The sequence below is a fragment of the Populus trichocarpa genome, chromosome 1 (genome assembly GCF_000002775.5).
Source record: "Populus trichocarpa isolate Nisqually-1 chromosome 1, P.trichocarpa_v4.1, whole genome shotgun sequence".
NCBI classification, from domain to species: Eukaryota; Viridiplantae; Streptophyta; class Magnoliopsida; order Malpighiales; family Salicaceae; genus Populus; species Populus trichocarpa.
The window spans coordinates 17,144,647-17,155,995 of record NC_037285.2 but is presented as its reverse complement, the minus strand read 5'-3'; positions in this window follow the sequence as shown (position 1 = coordinate 17,155,995).

The window sequence follows — 11,349 nt, the reverse complement described above, 5'->3', positions numbered from 1 at the left end:
AATTTTTTAGTTGATATAGCACATGCAAATCTTTAATTCAAGAAATTATCTAGAACAAACCACTTCTTAATGTATTTAGAGTTTTTTTTTAAAGGATTGTTTAAGACTCATTTAGGGTGTGTTTGGAATGTGGTGCAAACCGCGTTCTAAAAATTTTTTATTTTTTTTATATTTTCATATCGTTTTGATGTGCTGATATAAAAAATAATTTTTAAAAAATAAAAAAATTTCATTTCAATGCTTTTCTAAGAGAAAAACACTTTGAACCGCCACCACTACCACAATTCCAAACAGACCGTCGATTTTATGTGAATCTTGTTACTAAATTCTTGAAAAAATGACATATCTAGGTCTTGTTGGTCTTATTAATTAAAATACTCTAAGCATCAATCACGTGCCATTCATTTTTTTACATGAAATGTAATACCCTATTTGTACAATTATTTAATGCAATTTGAGATTTAGCACTAACTACTTTTGCAAGTGTGATATTAAATATATAAGTTTATGTAACAAATACACGCAGTACGGAAAATTAATGAGTTGTAAACAAATTTTTTGTACTGAATTATCATACAAAGTGATGAATTAAACCTGTAAGTATTGATATATGCACATATTTTAAAATTTATATAAAGAAAATTGATTGTAGAAAATTACTTATTAATCAATATTCCAGTATATTTGAAGGCATCGTTAGCAAGTTTATTGGGATTCCTCCGGTGGCTGTAGAATCGCACGTATTTCTTTGAGAACTGCACACAGAGGGACTGTCTTTTTGCCACAAACCACATAAGATTCTTCACCAAGGAGATTTCCAAGGCCGCCCTATGTTGTTTAGACTTCTCCAAAGAATACTGCCCACCCAAAGAACAACCCATCTCTATCAAGTATTTCATGATCACACTATCAATAAAGTTTCTTCTTTTTAATTCTTTTTTCCAATATTTCATTAGGCTGTTTGTTTTTGTATTTGACTTGTGAAAGTATTAAATTAATATTTGTTTTAATGTTTTTTAATAATTTTAATGTGTTGATATTAAAAATAAAAGAATATTTTAATATATTTTTTAATAAAAAAAACTTTTAAAACCAAACACGTACATAAAAAAAAAAAAAAGCAATAAGGGCTTCTCTTCCCCTTACTTTAAACAAAACATTTCCTGTCTTTTTTCTATCAATCATTTTCATCCCACAACACCAACTAAATGCAACAAAAAAAATACTGCCAATATTTTAGAAATACATAATTAAAATGGTATAGGGATTGTATTATTTTCGAAGAAAGCAAAGGGCATTTCAGTCATTCCTCTCATGTTAATGAGTATAACCTATCCTTTTGTGCTCACCAACTATCCACACATGTTGAGGGTTGAATTCAAGCCTACTTATTAACTAACTCCCTCCTTCTGTGTCTATTTTTGTTAATCCTCTGTGACCCTTACATAGATTAATAATGGATTTAGATCCTTGCGTATTCTTAGAATAATGGTGGATCATGTTCGTAAAATCAACATCTTTCAATTCAAAATAGTTTAGATTCGAATTCATACGCAGATAATGGGTAGATCTTGGAAAATATGATTACAAAGTGGTTTATTAAAAAATTAATTAGTAATAATTCTAGAATTGTATTTTTATTCTATTTTGTTTTTTTATTTAATATCATTAGGGTTTCCAGGATTTCTATATGAAAGGTTATGATTACATTTCAACAAGAAGACTTTGATGACTAAAAATTAGATATTTTAGATATTTTTTCTTAAATATGATGTTTTTTATCTTTGAAAATTTTGATTTATAATAAATTTCATTATTTTTTTATGTATTATATCAATAAATATCCATACAAGTTGACGTATTTGATAAACGAAGACAATAATATTAGCACCATAATCCCACCATGTAGATTAATGAGAAAAGAAATGTGTCTAGAGACTTATCTTGAGGCTATTTAAATCTTAAATTTATGTTTAAAAGTGTGTTTAACACAGCGGAAAAGATATTTTATTACTAAAAAAAAAAAATAATCTTTTTGGCTCGAGTTTGGGAATGGATAATGGTGCTATCATCTATTCTCTCCCAACTGTCGAAGAACTAACCATGGATACAATAATATTGGAATTTAAAGAGAAAACACAGGAGGAAAAGGGAAAGTCAAGGAGCAAACATAAAAAGTTGTAATTGAAGTGTTCCATGGTGGCCTTCTGCATAGCCTACCAGCTGATCGAATCCTTGTTGTAGGCCAAGAAAATGAAGTCCCAGAAGAGCTCCATCATGCATACAATCATGGCAACATCCGAGAGCATAATGAAGCATGTGAATGCGTTAGTGCTACATTAAATGAATTTTTAAAAAAAACTACTATGATAAGAAAAAAAAAAACCAAAAAAAATTGTGGATATGTGCATCTAATATAGTTTATATTTCATGCATAATTAACTTAAAAAATATTTCAAAATTATATTACACATGATTTCATCATTTTGTTATTAAATGGTTTAATTGAAAAATAATAAAGGGGTAAACAACACATAATTTAACTATTGTAAATAATTTAAAGAGTCTTGATAAGGATTGATCTTGCATGGATACAATTTCCTTGTCTTTTTTTTTTATTTCTAATTTTACTTCTGAACAAAAAATATACAATCTACCTCTTAAATTAAAGCTTACAATATAAACTTTTTATTTGTTTAAATAAAAAATATGAAAAAATATTTTAAAAAATCACATGGAGGAATAACCTCAAAAAGGAGTATTCTTATGATAAAACACACATACATATATGGACAATAGCGTGGGGGAAGATTTAAGAAACCCAATCTTGTGAACTCCTCCCCTCCTTTTAATCTGGCAATTAGCGATGTGATTGCAACCAAAACAATCCCTCGATCCAGCCAAATTTGAGGAACAGTAGCATGACAACCGATAGAATAACCTGTCATTTCACTGGAAATGGAAAGGCAGGGCTATTTATTCTTAACACTATTACAAAATTACATAAAAATTCTGTTACCGACAAAATTTTTTATTTTTATATTTATATGTGAATATCTATATAAAAATTCTCTTGACATATACTAAGAAAATAATAAAAGATATTACATTGAAATTTAACAAGGCAAATTGTATGGTAACATGATATTTTTACTGATAAAATAACTGACAAGGTTACTGATAGAATAATTATGTCAGTAATATCGTCGGTAATATTTAATTTATAACCTGACAATTGACTCTCATCTCCCCTTCTTCATTTCCTATTCTTTCTTATGCATTTTTTTCCTGCAACAAATAGCCATCCCCTCCCCCTAATCTCAACACAATTCAACATCTCACAACAAATCCAGCCACCACAATACTCAGATTGTTAGCATCCGTGTTCTGATTTAAATTTTATTAAAGATTCTCCACTTTAAGTAAGCAAATCTATCATTTTTTTAATTTGACCTCAATTTTAAAATGTTGATTTTTTTGCATATTTTTTGTAGTATATGTATTGAATTTATGTAGATAATTGATAATGAGTTAAGAGTACTATTAAACTAGATTGAATAAGTTTGAGCTAAATCAATATTTTTGCAAATTATTTAGTTAACATAGTTAATTAATATATGTTGTTATCATTATTTTATATTGGTTTGATATAAGTAATGGATGATCATTCATAAATGTATAGAGATTCACCCAAAGGGTTATGAAGGATGGATTATTGTAATGAGGTTTAAGGTTTTATTAATTATGCACTATCTAATCCGAAAAATATTATTGGAGGGGGTATTAGATGTCCATGCAAGAGGTGTAAAAATAAAAAGTTTCTCGATCTAGATGTTGTAACGATGCATCTTCTACAAAAAGGGTTCATAGAGAAATATCTGTGTTGGTATGCACACAGAGAACCATACGTTCCTCAGGATACCATGGTAGAAAGGATGGTTGGGTCAACTTCTAGTTCTAGCAATGTGGATGGAGTTGTAGTTAACAATAGTAATCGTTATATGAATATGATTTAGATGTCATGAGAATGAATCAGGGTCATGCTAGTCAATGTCCAATCATAGATGAAGAACCTAATACAGATGTGGCTGGGTTTTTTGATCTTTTGAAAGATTCAGACAAATCATTATAGGAAGATTGCACAAATTACAATAAATTATTGATCATTGCACAGGTGTTCAACATCAAGTGAGATAATAGGTTGAGTGAGGCTAATTATGACAGAATTGTCGAATGGACGAGAAACATTTTACCCGAAGGGAATAAGTTGAAAGAAAACTTATATGCTGCTAAGTCCATGATGAAACCCCTCGGTCTAGGATACCAGAAAATTGACATGTGTCCAATCTTTTGCATGTTGTACCCCATTAAAAATGCAGAGTTGATCGAGTACAGAATATGTGGGCATTCTCGTTATAAACTCATGACTGACAGAGGAAGAACTCTTGTCACACATAGAAAACTTAGATACTTTCAAATGACACCTAGACTACATAAGTTATTCATGTCACCAAAGACTGCTGAGCATATGACATGACACCAATCATATGATGCAATGAATGAAGTAATTGTGCTCCCTTTGGTTGGTGAAACCTGGAAACACTTCAATAGTATGCATCCTTAGTTTTCATTGGAGACAAAGAACTTGTGTCTTGGGTTATGTACAGACAGATTCAATTTATTCGAGTCATTTGCTGCTTCTTATTCTTGTTAGCCAGTGATACTCATGATTTACAACTTACATCTGAGGATTTGTATGAGGTCGAAGTTCATATTTTTATCTACGCTCATACCCAATCCTAATAGTCCAGATTGAAATATAGATGTTTGTCTTTGACCATTGATTGATGAGTTGAAGCAGTTGTGGTCATCCAAGGCTTTGAGTTATGATGTATCGAGGAAGCAAAATTTTCCAAGGATGACAACTTTGATGTGGACTATCAATGATTTTCCAGGTTTATGGAATGGTTTCTGGTTGGAGCAGGCATGGAAAATTAACATGTCCATACTTTATGAAAAATAACAAGGCATTCACACTAATAAACGACGGTAAAACATCTTTTTTTTACTATCATCGATAGTTCTTGCCAACAAATCACAAGTTTAGAAAGGACTTCTTTGTTGACAAAGTTGAAAGGAATGTTGTAATGCCATTTCTTTTAGGTGAAGAATTGTATAACATGGTGTCGAAGTACGGTGACATTGTGTTTGGTTTTCAATTCGGTAAGCAAAAGTTTTCTAGTTTTGATTTGACCCACAGTTAGGTAAATCAAAGTATATTCTATGAGCTTTCTTATTGGAAGACCAATCTCCTCTGCCATAACCTTGATGTCATGCATATAGAAAAGAACGTGTTTGAGAACATTTTCAACATAGTTATGGACGTGAAGGGGAAGACAAAGGACAACATCAAGGCTAAAATGGATATAGCTTTGTTTTGTCATCATACGAATATGGAGTTGGTATCTATTGGGTCATGGGTCGTAAAGCTTAAAACCAGTCTCGCCTTAGACAAGAGCACAATTACTTGTCTACCAATAGCTTAAAAGTTTGTGTTTCCCTGATGGACATGCCTCAAATATATCAAGGTTGGTGAATTTAGAGGATTGCAGATTGCATGGAATGAAGAGCCATGACTGCCACGTGTTTATGCAAACATTCATTCCATTAGCTTACCTGAATTTATTGCCAAATGGGATATGAGATGCACTCATGAACATCAATCACTTCTTTAGAGATATATGCTCCAAAAAATTGTAGACACAACATTTATCTCATACCAAAAAATGATATGAGGGGAAGATATTTATCAGAAATAGAATTCAGACAAGCATATAATTATGTGTCATTTAATTGCGATGAACTAAGGCTTTTTATTCAATAAGTATACTACTTAACATGTCGTTATTTTCAAATAATTTATCTCTTATAATATCATAAATGATACATTGCTGAATTCCTCGCATACAACATCGTGAATATTTAATGTCGCAAAACTCATAGTTGACTGAATCCTAAATCTTTCGATTACAAAATAAACAATTTTTTATGTGGTTCAAAACACATGTAAGTACTTTTTAATTATTCTTATCACTCAGGATACTTAATTTCATTACACATTTCTCGTTAACTGTTTATGGTTGTATTCCATATACCAGGTTTATTAATCATGAGTGAAGTGCTACAATGGGTATTTCATCCATGAACATGTGTTTTATATTGAAGAATATAGGTAGGGCAAAAAGATATATAACAATGGTGTTTTTGTTAAGGGATCGACTTCTAATGAGTTTGAAGTTGACTACTATGAGAAGTTAGAAGAGGTCATTGAATTGTAATATCATAGCGAGCATAATATAGTATTTTTATTCAAATACTATTGGTATGAAACCATTGACAGAGGAATCATAGTATATCTCTATCATAGTTAGTTTGAAATTAATTCAAATGCTAGAGTCCCACAATGTTGACAATGTCTTTGTTTTCCCCAAGCAATGCCAACAAGTTTATTACACATGCAGTCCTTCCTTTAGAAAGGATTGTTCAAGAGCTTATTGAATATCCGTGATATAAACCAAACCCAAGGGTCGTGTCGAGGTTGTTCAAGATGGAAATGATGAATTAAGTATGGAAGATGATGTCTTTCAACTTAGTCAATTAGTTGATCTATATCGAGTTGCTCTGTCTAATGACTTAGAAGAAAATTCAAATTCTTGCATTGCTGAGAATATTTTTATTGATGTTGATGCTGAGGAGTTGAATGATGTTTTGAGCTCCAGCGGACATACACAAGTCGATGAAGATGATAACGATGAAATCAACGTACATGATTATGATGGAGATGAGGATGAGTCTATTGACGAAGAAGAAGAGAATTCTGATTAATTTGCACAACATGAATGTGTAATGCCATAAACTATAGTGTAATATTTATGGATAAAATTCACTTCAATGTAATGACAATGATGTTAATTTATTATTGAATCACAAAGAAATATTTATTTTATTATTATGATGTGAACTAGTGTTATTTTGTTGTTTGTGCAACTATGAATTTAAGTATTTACAGGAATGATAAATAAGGAATACAAATACAATTTGACATCAGAAACTGTTTTACACCAATGGAAATACCGACAGATTATACATTACATATGGGTATACCAACGGAATGTATCCGTCGGTAAATTCCAAAGACCATTGGAATTGTTCCCCTTCACCCTGACACTGTTCAAGGTGTTCATTACGTACGGGTATACCGACAAAATATATCCGTCGGCATATTCCAAAGACCATGGAAAATGTTCCCCTTCACTTTAACACTGTTCACGGTGTTCATTACATACAGGTATACCAACGAAATGTGTCTGTCAGTATATTCCATAGACCATTGGAATTGTGCCCCTTCACCTTGGCACTGTTCCCGGTGTTCATTACATACGGGTATACCGACAAAATGTGTCCATCGGTATATTTTAGAGATCATGAGAACTGTGCCCTTTCACCCTGACACTATTCATGGTGTTTATTACATACGAGTATACCGATAAAATGAGTCCGTCGGTATATTCCAGAGACCATGAAAACTGTGCCCCTTCACCCTGACACTGTTTACGATGTTCATTACATCGGATATATCGACAGAATATGTCCGTCGGTATATTTCAGAGACATGGAATATGTCCGTCGGTATATTTCAGAGACATGGAAATTGTGCCCCTTTACCCTAAAGTTGTTCATGATGTTCATTACATACGGGTATACTAATGAAATGTGTCCTTAGATATATTCCACAGACCATGGGAACTGTGTCCTTTCATCCTGTCACTATTCACGATGTTCATTACATACAGGTATACCGACAGAATGTATCCGTTAGTATATTTCAGAGACCATGAGAACTGTTCACTTCTTCATGCAGTGATAATTAATGATTTTTTGACAGTCCACTTTTTTTTCATAACAGAATTAACAACGAAATGAAAAGCCATCGGTAATATTTGAAAGGGCTTTCTAAAAATTTTCGCGTAAGTTGAAAATTTCCATTTGAATTTATAGACGAAATCACAGACAAAAATATTAAAAATATTAATATTTAATTGCTCATCGGTAATTCTGTCGGTAAAAACTAAAATAAAATACCAGAATCATGACAGATTAGGTCTTCATCTTTTTCTCTCACACACCTGTTTCTCTTTTTTTATCTTCTCTTCTTTCTCTCCTTCTCACCCAAGTTCAAGCATTTTTTTCTCTTCTCATCCAAAGGTATGTTGTTTTTCTTTATTTTTCTTCTTTTTTTTTTATTAACAATGTATTTTTTTTTGTTTTTTTATTAAGAGCAGAAATAAAGCACACCATTAAGTTGAGAATTTTTCATTCCTTTTTCATCTTTTTTTTGTGTTTTTTTTTGCATCATTTTTGTTTTTTTTTCATTATTTTTGTTTAAATTTTTGTTTTTAATCATTTTATGAATTAATAAATGGCATGAATTTTAGTTGTCATTGAAATAATTTTTACATTATTTTGTTGAAGTTTTGAATTTTTTTTTGTTTTTTTTTGTAAATTTATGATTAAAAGTATTATCACGTAGAAAATAAAAATTTTCTATGAAATTGAATTATGCTAAATTGTTACATGAAATTAAATAAAATCAATTGGTTTGTGGCATATATGTTGTGTATTTGCAGGTTTAAAAATTTAGGTAGTCTCACATATAAGGGAGATGCTACCGAATTTTTTAAAAAATAGGAATCGTTTAATTTTTTTTAGTCGTTAATTTGTGTAGATGTCTAAGGGAAAGTCTATTGCACGTCACAAGACAAGATCACTGCTAGTTCTTCTAGCAACGATACTGACGACCACAAGTCATTAGGTGCCGACCAAGAACAGACACCTAAGTTACAAGCATTGACTCACGACTCGGGCTCATCAAGTGTGATGACGCAACATCGAGGGGGCGTCCCTTCACAATGAGATCCATTTACCCACAAGTACGAGGTCTAGTGGAAGGATGACCTTTCAATGTATGTTTGTTTTGCTTTCATAATGACATGTTTAATAATTTTTGAAAAACTAATATCATTTAACGAATACAATTTCAGGTTTGCAACATTGAGGTTGCTATAATAACATCGGCCTTTAAGTCTTCGATGAAAATTTCATTGTTTCAATGAAGCCAGATTTCCAAACATCCTGAATAGAAACTAGAGGTCGATGCATGGTTTACAAGGTTCAAAGTTAGTATTAACTTAAATATTTTTTTATGTTAATTTGGACCGTTTATTGAAATTACTGAAATTTTTCTTTTATAAATTTTTACTTGAAGGAAAAATTTTAATGGGAGAGAGATGATGATAATGTTGCAAGGAGGGTTTGGGAGAATCACGCTGCAATTAGGTAAGATCAAATTCAAGATAATTTTTTTTATTCCAAATATTAAAATTTTATTTTTCATTTACTAACAGATAATTAATTTATACCATATAGGTTGCATGATTTTTGGTACAAAACACAAAAGAAAGCCAAAAAACATGCGAAAGAAAGAGAGCTTCCAGACTGAAATGATGTAGCGGTTTGGAAGGATTTCAGACCACCGTACGTCTCAGAGGGTATATAGGCGGAATACATTCAACACATGATGTCCGTGCATTTCACTTGACGATCACAGTCTAGTACGAATAACTAGAACTGGCGTGTTCACGGTTGTATTACCATGCACACTGGTAGCTCCGTTCTGTTCGTTTCACATGCGAAACGGATGATAAGATTTTTTTATTACATCCATTTTTTTATTAGTTGTTTTTTATAAATATATTTAACCGACAACATTTTCTTATTGAAGGCTACAATTCTTGGACCCGAGTCAAGCCTGACGAAACTTTTTGTTGAAACACATATGCAAAGTGATAACTGCTAAAAAGGGGTGCAACAGTTTATTGATAGCCGAGCTCAACACTTTATGGTATGTTGGTTTTCAATTTTTTTTTCTTAAGTTATTATTTCCTTGAATTTGATGAATTTATTTTTTCTTTTTAGGATACATATAACAGTTGGTTGAAAGAGAGATACGGGGACAATCCTTTGTCCCATCCGAATATTGATCCAGATTTATGGTTGGAGGCAGAATCGTCTGGTAGGCCCGATAGAAAACAGGTGTATATACTCTCTAACATTATGACCGAGAACTTACAGATGACCCGTAGTACTTCGATTGTTGGATCCTCGCAATAGTTTTCGAGCATTCAAACTCCGGAGTTCACGGTGATGGTAGACCAACGGGTACAAGATCAGACGACCCATCTTAATGATAAATATGAACGATTCACTACTGATTATGAAGAACTCTGCCAATTTGTAATGGAGATGAGTGGTTCATGTGCATCCCCTATTATTGATGGAGTTACCGACGAAACTAGACCATTGGTATATTTCAGAGAGTTGGAAAAGAATTACTGCAAATATCACTGCTACTGTTAATTCACTGACATAATAAAGCGGGTCAATTTTTTTTTTTGACGCGCTTTGTACATCTATAAATCTATTGGTATATTTATTACCGACAGACTCATCGATAGTCCATAAATTATTGATGAAAATTTTATATAGTGATAGACTACTAATATAAATACTAATATAAATTTTTATCGATAAATCTATTAAATCTAGTAGCGGAACATTTCAGATATTTTTTTTAATAGGAACATTTATGATATGGAGTCGAAGGTTACCACTTTTTTCACTAGTTTGGCAGTTTTCAAAGTAATAGTTTATTGATGACGATTTCACGCGTATGTTATTCTTTAAATAAGACTCCTGATTGTGGAGAAAAGGAAATTGTTTTTGACTGCGGCTATGGGGATTTGACGAATCCAACGACTGAGAAAAATCAAATGGACTAACTAATAAGTAATAATAATGTCAGTGAAAGCTATTTACCTTCAAAGTGCAAGTCATATTCTCCATTGAAGGCTCGTGTTAGAATCACTTAACAAGTAAGTCAAACTTCTTAAAAACAATGTCATTTTTTTTTTCTAACAGAAATATAATTTGGAAGGAAAGTCTTAAGAAATTGATAAAAGTCCCTGCTTGAGAATTTTTAAGAACTTGAGAATAAAATTGATACAAAAATTATTTGAGGACAAAATCGAAAATACTTATATAGTTGGGTGGTGTTTTTAAGGTTTGCCCTTTCTTTTCTTTATTTCTTTTTTTTTTCTATATTTAGTCCATTTTTTAAGAATTTAAATGAATTTAGCACTTTTTTATTTTTAAAAGTTAAACTATCTTTATGTAATTACAACTAAAAAAACTATATATACATACATATTTATTAACAAACTACATAACATA